The sequence below is a fragment of the Cupressus sempervirens genome, chromosome 7 (assembly GCF_028749045.1).
Source record: "Cupressus sempervirens isolate cs-2001-9-10 chromosome 7, ASM2874904v1, whole genome shotgun sequence".
Lineage (NCBI taxonomy): Eukaryota > Viridiplantae > Streptophyta > Pinopsida > Cupressales > Cupressaceae > Cupressus > Cupressus sempervirens.
This window is the reverse complement of record NC_143124.1, coordinates 19,034,557-19,049,469: the sequence shown is the minus strand read 5'-3', so window position 1 is coordinate 19,049,469 and position 14,913 is coordinate 19,034,557.

Genomic DNA, 14,913 nt, shown 5'->3' with positions numbered 1-14,913 from the left:
CAAACTAGCTCTGAGAATCAAATCCATACAATGACTTATACTTCTTACTAGCGGTAAACCATTAGGAATATCTTCAACAACAATATCTTTATAGTGATTCAACAATTTTGTAATTTCTTCTAGTACTCTGTCATTACCAGCTTCTGATATCTCTTGTTTATTCCTACCAACACTTGGTCCTCTAGGGATTATAGAAAAATAGACGTGATTCTTCTTCACTTCCTTTTCAAATTGTTTTACATTAACCATGAAAACTTTTATTGCAGTACAACTGACCTCATCTAGACTTTCAATCAAAGGTAGCAATATGTGTTTCTTCCCATTTACCCAAGGAGTATATTGATTCAATCTTCCATCATGCACAACATATCTATCATATTGCCAAGGTCTACCCAAAAAAATATGGCAACAATCCATGGGCATAATATCACACAAAACTTCATCAAAGTAATGTCCAATTTTGAACTTCACAAGGCATTGCTCACTTACCAATATCTTATGCTCATCTTTGATCTATGAAACATGATAAGGTTTGGGATGTTTTAGTTGCTGCAACTGCAAATTTGTAACTAGCTCTTCTAATGCCAAATTTGTTGAACTTCCACTATCAATGATCACCTTGTAGCATTTTCCAGCCATCTTACATCTGGTCTTGAAAAGACTTCTCCTTAAAATAGGTTCCTCGTCACTTTCTTTATTACAAAAAGTTCTTCTTTTCATCAAATCTTCTCCAACCTCATGTCGACTTGGTGAACTCTCAATGTCTTCTTGAAACACAACATTTCTATTATTCTGACCACTTTCAGAAGATCTACATTCAAAAGATATATGCCCTTCTTTACCACATCTGAAAAAATTACCATAGAAACCACCTCTAGGATAAGAAATACCTCTTCCTCGATAAGATCTAGTACCTCCTCAGTATGAACTATTAGTTTGTGGTGACTGATAAGGAAAGTACTATACATACTTCATAAATTCTTTGGGGTTCAGGGCATCTGTCTGAAAAAAATTTGGGCCCTATTTTATCAAGATTTTGTGCTAATATGTAATTATTAATTATAACTCTAAAATGGTAAAAATACTTGTATAAAACAAGCTTAGTGTTGGGGGTTGTTTCATAGTAGTGATGCAAAGTTTGTTCTTGTGGCAGTATTGAGCTACAAGGGATTACATATTGTAATCACTAGATCATAAAAATATTGGACTTGTTGTTTGGTGGATTTAGCCCAAGGATTCGGTGAACCATGTTAAATCTTGGTGTCTTGTGTTCTTTTCTGTGTGATCTATTATTTTTTGTTATTGGTTATCTTGGCATGTAATTGTTATTTATGTCTGTGTTTAATCCTAACAAGAACTACCACCTTTCCACTCTTCTATTTAGATTTTCCTTTATCCTGCATAAAATTGTTAGATCTGTCACTTTCTCTATAAGATATACCTCTACCTCTCTGGAATCTACCACCTCTACCTCTTTGTCTTTGTTCATGCTTCTTTGTCAAGATTTCCTCAGCTCTCAAGGCATATTGATATGCTTCTTCCACACTTTCTAGCTTTACAAAACTTATTTCATCTTGAATTCTAGATCTCAATCCATTTATGTACCTTGCAATTTTCTCGACATCATCATCCACATGTCTAGATCTGATGTCCAATCTATAGAATTCCTCGGTATACTCTTTCATAGTCATGTCTTTTTGCTTCAAATTTTGCATTATTCTCAACAAGCTAGCTTGGTAATTAGTAGGAAGGAATTTTTTGTTTACCTTGTTCACCATCTTTGGCCAAGTTCTGATCTTCTTCTTTCCTCTCCATCGTCGATCAATTTGCAAATGTTCCCACCATAGTGAGGCATGACCTTTTAGCCTAGTGAATACAATTTTCTCCTTTGTATTATTGGGAATGCTTTCATACTCAAATAACTTCTCCATATCTAAGATCTAATCCAACATAGCATTGGTATCCAACTTTCCATCATAAAGAACAACTTCTGCAGCAGACTTTGAATTTTTCCTAGACAACACTCTCAACAATCTTTCCTCATCTTTATCTTTCCTCAACAAATATTTTAGCTATTTGAGAAGGCTTTTCTATAAAGCTCCCTTCATAATTTTTAATGGTGGATATTATGTTAATGTTTCTATTATTAATTGTGTTCTTATGAATAATGTTTTGGTTTTTGAAAAGTGGGCTCTGCAACTCACCGCAAGTTTGAATGATGTCATTCTTGGACTCTACTTGATTTGTGTTTTTTGAATTATGTTGTTTTCCTCGTGTCACTTGTACCCTTTGTTTGGTTGCAGTGAATACATTGTTTGCATTTGTCCTTCATTTGGCTTGGGTCTCATTGTTTCATTATTTTGAGCCCCTGTGTTGTGGTGTGAAATTTTCCCTCAACCTAGTTTGCTCATGTCATGGGAGACCCAAATCATGGTGGAGAAAAGGATTGCAATTTGTAAGATGAAGTGGCTAGGAGTACGTCTAAGGCAGGTACTCATAAATTTGTAGTGGAGAATGTTGGTGATGGGGAAGGAAAGTTGTCTTACAAACAAGTGGTGGCTGAAAGTTCTCCATCCATCTTGGCAACAATGGTGTTTAAGGGTGTTATTCAAAGACAAAATGTGGAATTAGAGTTGCAAGGAGGAGAAGGAAGATGGACCGAAATCAATGGAGGTGGATTCCCTAATGAAAGTAGTGCCACCACTAGTGGAAGCAAATGAGAGAATGGTAAGTATCTGTCTCTTAGCCCTAAGGTTCTTTCTCTTTCCCCAAATGAGGACATGGTGTCTACAATTTTGAATGAAAGGTCTAGGTTGAAAAGCATTGCTATTTTCTTCGTTTGTTTGGATAAAGAGGCTTTGCCTACTAGGAATTTTTTTGATGATTGCTTGGCGGCAGTATGGGGAAAAAAGCTTGGCATTTATGTGACGTATTGTAGAATGATACATAAGGGCTTGTTTGTTATTTTTTTGAAAAATCATAGCATGCAAGAAATAGTTTTGGAAAAACAATTATGGAATGTTGGTAGGTCTATGTTTAGGGTCTACCCATGGTCTCCAAAAGGTGATTTTGATAAAGTTGTTGCTAGGGCTCCACCAAATTGGGTAGAAATTAAGAATTTGAATGTGGAATTTTGGTCATTCATCCCGCAAATTCTTAAATCGTTAGGCTATGTGTTACAAGTTGAGAAATCCAGGGTAACATTGCCCCACCTTAATGCCAGAGTTCTTCTAGCTTTGGCTCTAGAGGTGGATTTTCCTGATAATGTTTCATTAGATCTTGAGGGAGAGAGGTTTTGTTGGGAGATTTCCCTCTTGGGGAATTTAAATGCATGTTTTCATTGTAGACTTAATGGGCATACCAAAAAGGATTGTCTGGCTCTCCAGCCTTCTCGTAAAGAAAAATTTAGTGTGGTTAATAACCAAGAAACTTCTAGTTTACCAGTCATGGGTATTAAGAATTCAAACAAAATCCCCAATAAAGATGAGGGGTCTAATACTCATTTTATGGAGAGTGGTAGTTTGCAATCGGGGGATCCTGTTACCACCCTAAGATTATAGCCTTAAGCTACTAATACTATTGATATCATGAGTAATAGTTTTTTGTCGTTGGAAAATCCTCTTTTTGAAGAAGAGTTTGATGTGGTGCCAGCTAATCGTGGTGCCTCAAGAGGTCAGTTTGATTCCCCTTAGCCAGTTAGTAATGTTTAGCCTACTCTAAATGCCCAACAATTAGCTCTCATATCCATTAAAGAAAGGGCAGTTAAAAGTCAGCAAGTAAATAAGGAGGTACTTTCTATGTCTTTGGCTCCCCCTTCCATACTTGGATCCTTAGCTCTGGTTGTGTCTAATTTAGAGGGGCAATTTACAGAGGTTAGTAGGAAGAAAAGGAAGACTGTAGAGAAAAGCTCTGGCTCTTTAGGGGATAGAGGGAGGAGAAATCTTCCTAAATGTTTTAATAAGTTTTGTAAGAGTTCCAAAACTCCCCCTAAATGATCATGATGCTACATATCCATAGTTGGAATGTTCGAGGATTAAAAATTCCTAATAGGAAGTTTTTAGTTAGAAGGTGGTGCAATAAGTTGAAGGATAAGGATATTATTTATTTACAGGAGATTAAGGTGGTTGGATTTCAAGTTTATTCTATGATGAAGTTCCTTTGGGACAAGGCCATTGGCTTTTACTCCAACCATGAGAAAGGGAAGGGTGGGGTGGCTTTGCTTATTCACTCGAAATGGGAAAGTTATATTGATAGTCATGGATGCTCTGAATGTCAGAGCGTAATATGGGTTGTTATCAAACAAGGTGAAAGTTTTTTTGGTGTTTGTAATGTGTATGCTTCAAATAATTATAGAGATAGATCATAACTATGTGAGTGGTGTTGTGTGCACCTGCCAAAGATTCAAATAATCTTTAGAGATGACTCTAGACAGCAAAACAGTGATGGAAGATTGCTTTAGACTCATTCCTCTTAAAATTTTGAAAGAGGAGAAGATTAATCTTAGTAAGGATATCTCAGTGGGAGAAATTGAAGCTTCTATTGACTCCTTTCCTAATGGAAAGTCTCCTGGCTTGGATGGCTTCCTGGCTGAGTTCTATAAGATCAATAAAAATTGGATTTACACTGAGTTGTTGGGTGTGTATGAAGAAACATTTAAGAAGGGATCATTAGGGGGCTCCATTAATAAAGGAGTTATTAAGATTTTACCTAAAGTGGGGGTAAGTCATTGGTTAAAAATTGGAGACCCATAACTTTACTAAATATGTCCTATAAAATTCTTGCTAAAGTGCTGCCTAGAAGAATTGCTTTATTGCGAAATAAGTTTGTGTCTGTGGTTTTATCAAAGTAAGGTATATCCTGGAGAATTTGATCACTAGTTGCGAGGCTATGAACTAGGCTAAGAATGATGGGCAAGATATAGCTATGATTTTGTTAGATTTTGAGAAAGCCTATGATAGGATTGAGTGGAGATTTGTAACAAGTATGCTTAAAGCATTTGATTTTCTAGAATATTACTACAAGTGCATTAATGTTCTCTTTAAGGATGCTAGTACTATCATAGATGTGAATAGGTGCTTTTCAGAGCCTATTGTGTTGGAGAGGTTGATTAGGCAAGGCTACCCGATTGCCCCTTTTTTGTTTCTTATTGCACCAGATGCTTTGTTTTACATTCTAAGGGAAAAGGAGTTGGGTCCTCCATTGAAAGGAATCTCCTTGCCTAATGGGGAGTTGTTGCTTACTACTCAGTTTGCAAATGACACTTCTTTGTTCCTAGGGCTTTTTGAGGAGAATTTTGAGAATGCTTTTAAACAGGTCAATTACTTTTGTATGGTCTCTAGGTCCAAGATTTCACCTTCTAAATCCAATGTGTTGGGTTGGTCTGTTAACCCTCTAGATTGGTTGGCCAATAAGGGTTGGCAATGGTCTGGCCCTAATCAGATTGTTAGGTATTTGGGTATCCCCTTCTCAGTTGAGCCAAATCTTAGTAAGATGCAGGATTGGGTTTATGGAAAAATAAATAAAAAGCACTTGAAATGGCTGACCCATTCCTTCTCTTTTGCTGGTAGATTGCAAGTGGTGCAGAAAGTTCTTTCCTCTCATCATATTTTTTTTGCTTCGGCCTAGATGTTTCTTAATTCTCGTGTGAACATGGTAGAAAGAATTTCGCAAGAATTTCTTTGGTCAGATGGTAAAGGAAACAAGAAGAGGCATTGTGTTAAATGGGAATGGTGTTGTCAAATAAGAAGTTAGGGAGGTTTGGGGTTAAAGGACATTAAAGCCCAAGGTTTGGTTCTTGCATCCAAATGGGTATTGAAAGTAGTATGGGGAGATGGGCCATGGAAAATTCTTATTAGGAATAATCTTTTGAAATTTTTCATTAGGAAAGGTAAAAATTGGAAGGATGTTCCAGTTATTGACATTGTTTTGGAGGAATTCAAGATGAGACTGTTTGCGTCAAAAATCTTTCAAACTTTTTGAAAGGCTTGGATTCAAGTGAGGATGTCCATACATGTTAGACAAGTTGTAGGGGGACCTCCTTATTTCCTTGTGAGGGATAGATCCATTTGGTGGAGGTTTTCTTATAATAATAAAGCTTTGGCCCTTAATTAGAGTTGTTCTGCCAAAGCTTGGAATTTAAAGGGGATTTCATTGATCCAACATATCTTGATAGGTGGGAGGTTAGGGGTGTGGGAGGAGATTAAAGGCAAATTTAACATTCCTAATTCACAGAAAAAGACTTTCACTTTGATTAAGAAAGCAATTAAATTCAATAGCTGTTGTCATATTATTGACTCAAAGTTCTTTCTTTGTAAAATTAAGTGGGTTGATGGTGTTTAGTTCAAAGACACTACTTCCAAAGAGCTATATCTGTGTATGAAGAATGATTCTTCTCCCATTGCTAAAATGATCCAGTGCTGGGGGCAAATTAATCCATTCTCTGGTTCATCTTTCTTTTTTGATTTTTTTTGGAAGGGTAATGTCGAGCCTAAAAAGATTTGTTTTACATGGTTTTTGTTGTTAAAAAACTTAGTTGTCGGTCAAATTCTTTTTTCTATTGGTTTATCCCCAGTATCTTATAGTTTGTGTAACATGATTGAATCTTTTGAGCATTTATTTTTTGATTGTGTGTATGCCCGCAAGTTGTGGTCTATTTTTCTTGGTTCCTCTAGTGTATGGAATTGTGTTGGTAGTGTCTCCTAGAGTGAAATTTTGGCTGGATATGTAGAGAAATTTGATTCTAAACTTAACACTTTTTGGTTTTCACTTTCTACTGAAATTTTATGGACTCTTTGGAAAGATAGGAACAAAGAAACCTTTTAGGAAGAGAGAAGGGTACTTACTGAGTTTAACTTTAAACTCGCCCATTTTCATATTATGTCTCAAGTTGCTTTGATGCTTCATATTTCTAGGAGTGATTTCATGTTACTTATGTGAGAAGGCAGCTTGCTGATCAGCAAGGATAATGTGCATTCAACAAACTATATTGCTAAGTACAAGAGTCTTCTAGCCCCTTTAGAGGCAGAAGAGTTGAACAATATAAGTAATATGTTGCAAGGACTCAATGTAACTAATTAGGAGGAGGCTACTGCTGAAGTGAGTCAGAATCCTAATGAAGTTTTAGGGGCTCAACCAAATCTTGATAGCCAAAATGATGGCTAGAGCTAGCTTGTTCTATTAGTTTGATTTTTGTTTTGATAAAATATATAAAGAGAATTTGTAATCAATATATGTAAAGGTTAAAACTGATAGTACTTCGATCTTTAAGTTTTGTTTTCACCCCTCAAAAATTTTCTAATTGTATATGTAATTGGAAGTGTGATTTGATTTGTACTTTTTCTATGACTCTCGGTTATACTTGTAAATGCTTAAAATATCTTAATAGAAAAAAAAAATTGTGTTATTATGGAAAAAAATTGTGTTTCGATCTCCTTCATGGACCCAGGTTTCCCTTGATTTATGTTTCCAATATATCTTTTTTTTAGTTAACATACTTTCTTGTTTTCTTATAAATTCTCTTTCTCTCTTATACCTATCCATATTCATTCTTGAATCTGATAATTTCTTCATTGACCTTTTTTAGTTCTTCTTTTGTATCTAGCTTTACTTTAAAGATATTATTAAATTGGGTTTTGTTCCATTTTAGTATATTTTATAATTTTAGTTTTAATACAAATAAAAACATCATGGATCCCTCAAGTTCCTCTTCATTCTACCACTATTTAATATTGTTCATAAAAACCTCATGCTAAAATCACATTTTCTCACACTTAAATGTGTTTCTTGTTGGTTTTTATTGTGTTGTTAGCTCTAGAATTTTTGGGTAATGATGTGAGCCAACATATGGGAGGATTCTAGATTGGACCATGTGATTGAAGGTTTGAAAATCCCTCTTAAAGATAAATCTATCTAACCTTTCTGCAATTTGACTAATGTCCTTTCTTCTGTTGAACTAGGTATATACTCCATTTGTTGGTGGTATGCCAATTCGATTATCCATAAGGAACCATTCTTTGAAATACAACATTGATTATGATACCATCAGTGCTACTCCACTATTCTCCTCTAATTCTAGAATAACATTGAAGTTTCCTCCTATCCAGACATTCTTTGTGTGGTTTGAATTTATAAAGATATTGAGTTCACTCCAAAGGACTTTCTTTTTTGATGTTTGAGTAGGATGATATACATTGATAATGATGAATTGCAAGCCTATCTTATGATTTTTTACTCCCCCCAATCCCATTTTTATTTGTTTCCATACTTGTGAAGTCTACTTTCCTTGGGTCCCATATCACTCCTAATCTGCCTGAAGCTCCATCTAATTCTATTATCGTAGCTTTCCAGTGGCCTACTGATCTTCTTAGTTTCTCACCTTCTAACTTGTTTAACTTAGTTTCTTGAGTTATAATTAGTTCTGAATCAGATAAAGTTAAATTATGCTTGAGAATGCACTTTTTGTTAGAGGCATTGAGGCCCCTAACATTTCATGTAGTTAGCTTCATTTCTCTTTGGGAAGGCTCTCCCCCTTCCCAATTTTTAGAATGTCTTGAATCTTCCTCTAATTTTCTAGATTTCATGTTACTTCCCTTAATTATGTTAGGGATTTCCTCCCTCTTTTCCTTTTTTGAAGCAACCCACATCTTAGAGTTGCTATTCCTTCCAATTTATGTGCAATGCCTAGATTGTCTATATTTTCACTTGCCCTTTAGATGTTTTCCTCATCCCATTCTTCTTCATTCTCCTTATCTTCCTATTTGATTTATTTTAAGTCACTGATATCAAAACCTTCCTCATTTAGTTTTCTTTTGAGAGGGATGAATATTGTATTGAGATCTAGTATCTTCCTAGCTAATAAGCTTATCATTCTCAAAAAGAGAGAAGAGTTGAGAAATTTTGAGATTGTTCCAGTATTTGGCAGAGCAGCCTTGGGAGAGTGAAAGAAGCCTACATGCAAAGTGTGAATTCCACCAAATGGATCATTCACTGTAGAGGAGATTTTTATCAAAGAAGGCTCTATTAGTGATGAACTTTTTTTTGTGTTCCCAACTTTCCAAATAGTTTTAAAGACTAAGGAACCCTACACTAGAACAGGGAAGTCACCCATAATAATCTCACAGAAGGGAATATTCTTCCAAGTTCTATCTTTTTTAGGGATCTCTCTTTGAATATTGCATCTAATAAGGACCTTCCAAGGTTCTTCACCCTCCAAAGAGTGAAAGATCCATTTGGTGGCTAAGCTAATGCCTTGAGTTCTAATGTTCTTTATGCCCGATTCCCCAAGGAGCTTGTTAGCTTAACACCAGTCCCATTTGACAACATGAAATTTATTATTACCCTTACCATTAGACTAAAGGAAGTTCCTAATGGTCTTTTGAATCTCAAAGATTTGATAGTTATTAAACATCTAGGTAGAAGAATAGTAAACATTATAGGATGAAAGAATCTTTTGGCAAACCTGAACTCTGCCAGTGAGCGATAAGGACCTATTGTGCCACTCGTTAAGTTTATTAAAGATCTTATTGTTGAACTATGATTGAAAAGATCATTTTTGAGGAATGATGAAGAAAGGAGATTGTTGATAAAGAATGTTTTCAATAATTATTTTGTCACTGAAGTCAAACCTACTATTTGCTGGAATGACAACTACTTATATGATCCTAGTACTATCACTTAGTTGATTAATGAGGAAAAGCTAATCAATTAGATTTAACAAAAGCACCTAAGGAAATGTTGAGTTATAATTTTTTAATGAACTACAAGGATCAATTAACACATTGACAAAATGATCTATTTATAACATACTCAAAGATACAGAGGTTGGTCACACTTCGAAACATTAGAAGAATAAGTGGTAACAAGGTTGTCTAAAAAGCTTGAATAAATTCATTAGTGGGTGACGAGCAAGTTGGTTCATGCCAAGAAAATTTTTTTGTTAGTGTTGAGCAAATGCAAAATCTAGTGTGTGCTGAGTGAAAGTGTTAAAGTGCTGAGCAAAGTTCAGGTGTCACAGAAATTTATGTTGACTATTTTTAGGTGAATCCAGGTTGATTTCACATGATGTTTCTAGAAGAAACAAATTAGAGGGAAAGCTACATAATATCTTTCCAAATCAATTCAAATCTAATTGTAAGAAGGAAGAATTGAGCAGGAAATGTATTCCAAATATCTACTTAAGAAGATATAGGTCAAAGAATTGAAGTGTGTGGCATTGTGTGGACTGTATAGTGTCAAGAAGAAGGCACAAAGAAGGAAGAACAGATCATAGAGACTTTGCTTCCACTAAGTGACCTCAGGGAGGAGATTACATTGGCATAATGAGCAAAGAGACTTAAGGAGACAAAGCTTGAAAGGAGGACAAGCTATCAGAGCTACAGAGATAGAAAGCCAAGCAAATTTGTGAGTTGAATAGTGATCTAAAATCAGAAAGGTTGAGTTGTAAGTTGTATCTGGTCAAAAACCCTTAATTGTTACTCTCTTATAATTGTATCAATTGAGGAAAAATCCTATGGACTTAGGTTGGCCTAACAACCATTGAGAAATCCTTTAATAGGGTGACATTCCAAATTGAATGTTCTAAAGTTCTTTAACAAGGCACACTCCTAATAGAGTGTTGAAATCCTTTAATAGGGTCACATCTAACAATGTATTGTAGCCTTTAACAAGGCATCACTTCAGAAGGGTGAGAAAAAAGGTAGCAAATTATTGGTGATTTTTTCCAAATTGGGTTTCCATGTAAATCACTGTGTTATGTGTTGATTTCATGTGTTTCATATCTGCATATTGATTTAGCAGTAACTTGCTAGGATGAAGGATTAAGCTTGGATGCATTGTAGTTTGAATGGGCTCATTATAATTAGTGAAAATTTTTGATTAGGTAATTTTGGACCTTGAATAATTGATTCACACCCCCCCCCCCTCCCCCCCTCTCAATGATTTTAAAGCATTTCTAACACTTATTCTTCACCCAAAGCTTCATGTCTTTAAGAGAGGGATCAATGGAGAAGGGGATGCTAGGTAGCACGCAATCTTTTGAGGGCCTCCCCAAAGGAAACCAAAGTTGGAAAACCAGTAAGGGGGGTGCTTGGACTAGCTGAGGTAGATGGATTTGGAAAGAGAGATACAGTAAACATATTGTTCTTTTGAATTAACTCTTTAAATGCCCAAATTTGTGAACAATATCTAGTTACAATAGTTGGAAAGTTGTTTCTAAAAAGACTAACCTTCCTCTAAATTATTAGGTACAACTCTATTGCAGATTTACAATGAATTATGTTTTTGCTAAATCTAAAATGGGGTATGCTCTTAACCTGAGAATAGGAGAGACAAACGAAGCCAGGCCTAAACAAGAACTAACTCAGGTAAGAAATGATATTTGAAAATTAATTAAGTTTATGACCTCACACATCTTATGAACTCATAAGGTTTAACGATTCAATATTACATACTAACTAATATGAAATTGATTAAGCAAGAAACTAACTATGGAGAAAGAAAGATTAACTTGCAGGAGAACACAAAAAGGATTTCTCTTGAAACTTTGATGACACTACTATCATATTTAGTTTGCTATCTCAAAACAGGGGTATGAAGCTTCGTTCGATCCTTGATTTACTTCATAATAAAGGGAAAACATACAATTAACATCTTAAAAAATCGAACAGAAAATATTTGACACAAAATACCATTCAATTGGCTCCACAACATCAAGTATTTCACACCAAATATTAGCTGACCTTTGATTAATCTTTCATTCCAATACATATAGGATTTCGAGATGATCATTACAAAGGAAGTTTAATCGGTTCATCTTTTCAAAAATGACAAATGGAAAGAAGCTAGTTTGTCCATTACAATGATTACATCAAAATATGAATGGGGCAAAATATGAATCACTTTGCCTTCCTTCTCTTTTTTGCTTTTGTCCTATGGGCTTTAGCGGCAACAATGATTGGAATCAACTCCTCATGCCTATGAACATGTACATTGGTATATCTTAGCAGCATTTAGAATGCTCTCTAGCCAAATCTTTGATAGCACTTAGCCTATCTTGTACTTCCTCCATGGCCATGTGTACACATCCACCAAGTTTCTGGAGCCCAAAAATTCTGTCCTAGTGACCGAAAGATATCCCCATTAGACTATATATGTAATTGAAGAAGTTTGATTACATGCATGTTACTACAATTATTCCCTTTCCTTGTCTACTAGTTTTTCAGTCTATATGCAGGCCTTTTAAGAGTTCATAGTCTCTATCCTAGTCCTTCTTCACTTTAGATTCTATTTCCTTGAGTCCTTCTTCTACCACCATGATCATTTCAGACTTCAACTACATGCTTGGAAGCCACTCAAAAAAAGGCTCATCTCCTTTGGGAAAGATCTTCACTTCAACAACCTCTTTAGCCTTCACGTGGATAATCATATTCAACAAAGAGACACAATCTTCACTCTTAATTTTCTTTGTAGCTAAGGTGGCCCTATTTGTTGAACTATTATCCTTGTCTGTTTCTTGCCTCAATATAGCATTGCCAATTTTTTATATAATGGTGAGTCCCTCCAATTCGAGTTTCCCCCTCCATTCTCTACTAATTTTCTCAAAGCGTTTATCTTCTTGGAGCTAAGAGATAAGTTCTTGGACATCTACAGCAGTAGGATCACTAGTGATAGGCCTTCTAGAAATGCTTGCCAATGGGGTGACAAATTTTCTGATGAAGCTATTCAATTTTTGAATTTCTGCCTTCATCTTGATCTTTGACAATTTAAGGCTTTCCAGCTGTCCTTCAATCACCTCATTTTTTGACTTCCATAAGGTAACCTTGGTATCATGTCTGGCCTCCTCAAGATCCGTCGAATGCAAGGAAAAATCATCAGTAGACATATCCTCGATTCTTCCCTCTTTGGAAGGATTTGTTATCTCCCTTGTTAGCTGCCCTGTTTCAGGATCTTGTTCGAGGATGGACAAGGTCTTCAACTTCTTGACCTTGCTCAGTGCTGATCTAGAGTAGATAGCAAGAGATAAGGTATCCTTGTTGGGGCTCCTTCATCTTTCTTCTTTCTCTTTTTGTCTAGAGTGTCCTCCAGCCATGAATCTGTGCCTATCACCTTGGAGGCAATCTTGAACAAATCTATGCTAAACATCTTTCTCTTGACCGGGGTGATTGTTCCCATGGTCAAAGACAAAGGATTCTTTGGGGTTTGTGAAATGAGATTTGAAGAATCTTTGTCCTTATCTGCCTCTAAAGTTTTCTTTGTTGCCTCATTAGATTCAGTGGATTCACTATTACTACTTCCTCCATCTCCTAAATCCACTACTTGAACTTGAGGGCTACTCGACAGGAGAAGCACAGAACTTATGGATGGAACTAGACTGCTATGAGGTGAGAGTGCCAGAATGACCACACCATCTTTTGGTTCCTCCACCTTCTTCTTCTTAGCCTTTGGTTGGGTTCCAATCACTAGGAGGGAACTTTCTTGGCAAATCTTAGCCAAAGGAACATTTTTGTTGGGAGGTTGATAACTCCACCTGATGGTTGGGCCAGTCCTTGAGTGATAGCCAAGGTTACACCTCATGTGCCACCTTGAGAGGAGGAAGTTGTTGCTATTAGAATTCTTTAGAATAACTTAGAGGGGGGGTGAATCAATTATTCAAGGTCCAATATGTCTAATTCAAACTTTTACTAACCTATAGTAGGCCCATATAAGCTATCATTCATCCAAGCTTTTATCCTTTATCCTAGCAGGTTACTATAAATCAATATGCAATAATGAAACACATAGAATCAACACATAACACAAAGATTTATGTGGAAACCCAATTTGGGAAAACCACCAGTAACATGCTACCTCATTTTCTCACCCTTCTGAAGTGATGCCCTATTAAAGACCTGCCCTATTAAAGGCTACAACACACTATTAAATGTGACCATGTCAAAGGATTTCAACACCCTGTTAAGAGTGTGCCTTGTTAGAGAACTTAAGAACATTCAACTTGGAATGTCACCTTGATAAAGGATTTACAAAAGGTTGTTAGGCCCACTTAATTCCATAGGACTTTCAAACACCTCAAAAGGCTTCACCACCTAGCTTTTAAGCTAACCTATCAATATAGGATTTCAATATCTAATACAATTGTTAGAGAGTATTAGAAAGCTTTGACCTGATATAGTTTGCAACTTAAACCTTGTAGATCTTAGATCGCACTTTAGCTCATCTACCTTGCTTGGCCTTCCTTCCTTGTAGTTCTAACAGTTTTTTCACCCTTCAAGATCTGTCTCCTTAAGTCTTTTTCTCGTTATGCCAATGCATTCATCTTCTTGTGGTCACTTGATCAAATTAGAGTCTTTGTGCTCTGTTCTTCCTTGTGTCTTTTCCTTGACACTTCTCATTAGCCTTCTCTTGGCTTCCTCTATTAACCACACTCTCTACTCTCTTTTTGATCTCTGACCTGTAACTCCTTATAAAGAAGTTTTGTAGTTCTTTTTTGGCTCAACTCTTCCTACTTGTAACTTGAATTGGCTTGGAGAGAAAACAATGTAACTTTCCCTCCAAATTGTTCCTTCTAGAAACATCAAGATAAATCCATCTGTAATTGCCTAGAATTAGTTGGCATAAAATTCTGTGATACTAGCTCATCATCCTTATCACCCAATTGGTTCACAAAATTCAATGTAACAATCTTATCATCTTTGATCTAGCGAATCTTTTACTTTTCAAATAATGTAGCAACTCGACACTATTGAAATATTGGTGCTCGACACATATTGTGTTACTCGACATCAATTGTGCTTTTACTGATGCTTGGCACCTGAACAATTTTGCTTGGCATTCACTACATTTTTCTGATGCTCGACACTTGAAGGCTTTTTCACTCAGCACATACTGAATTTTGTATTTGCTCAGTTCCAACTAAGGATT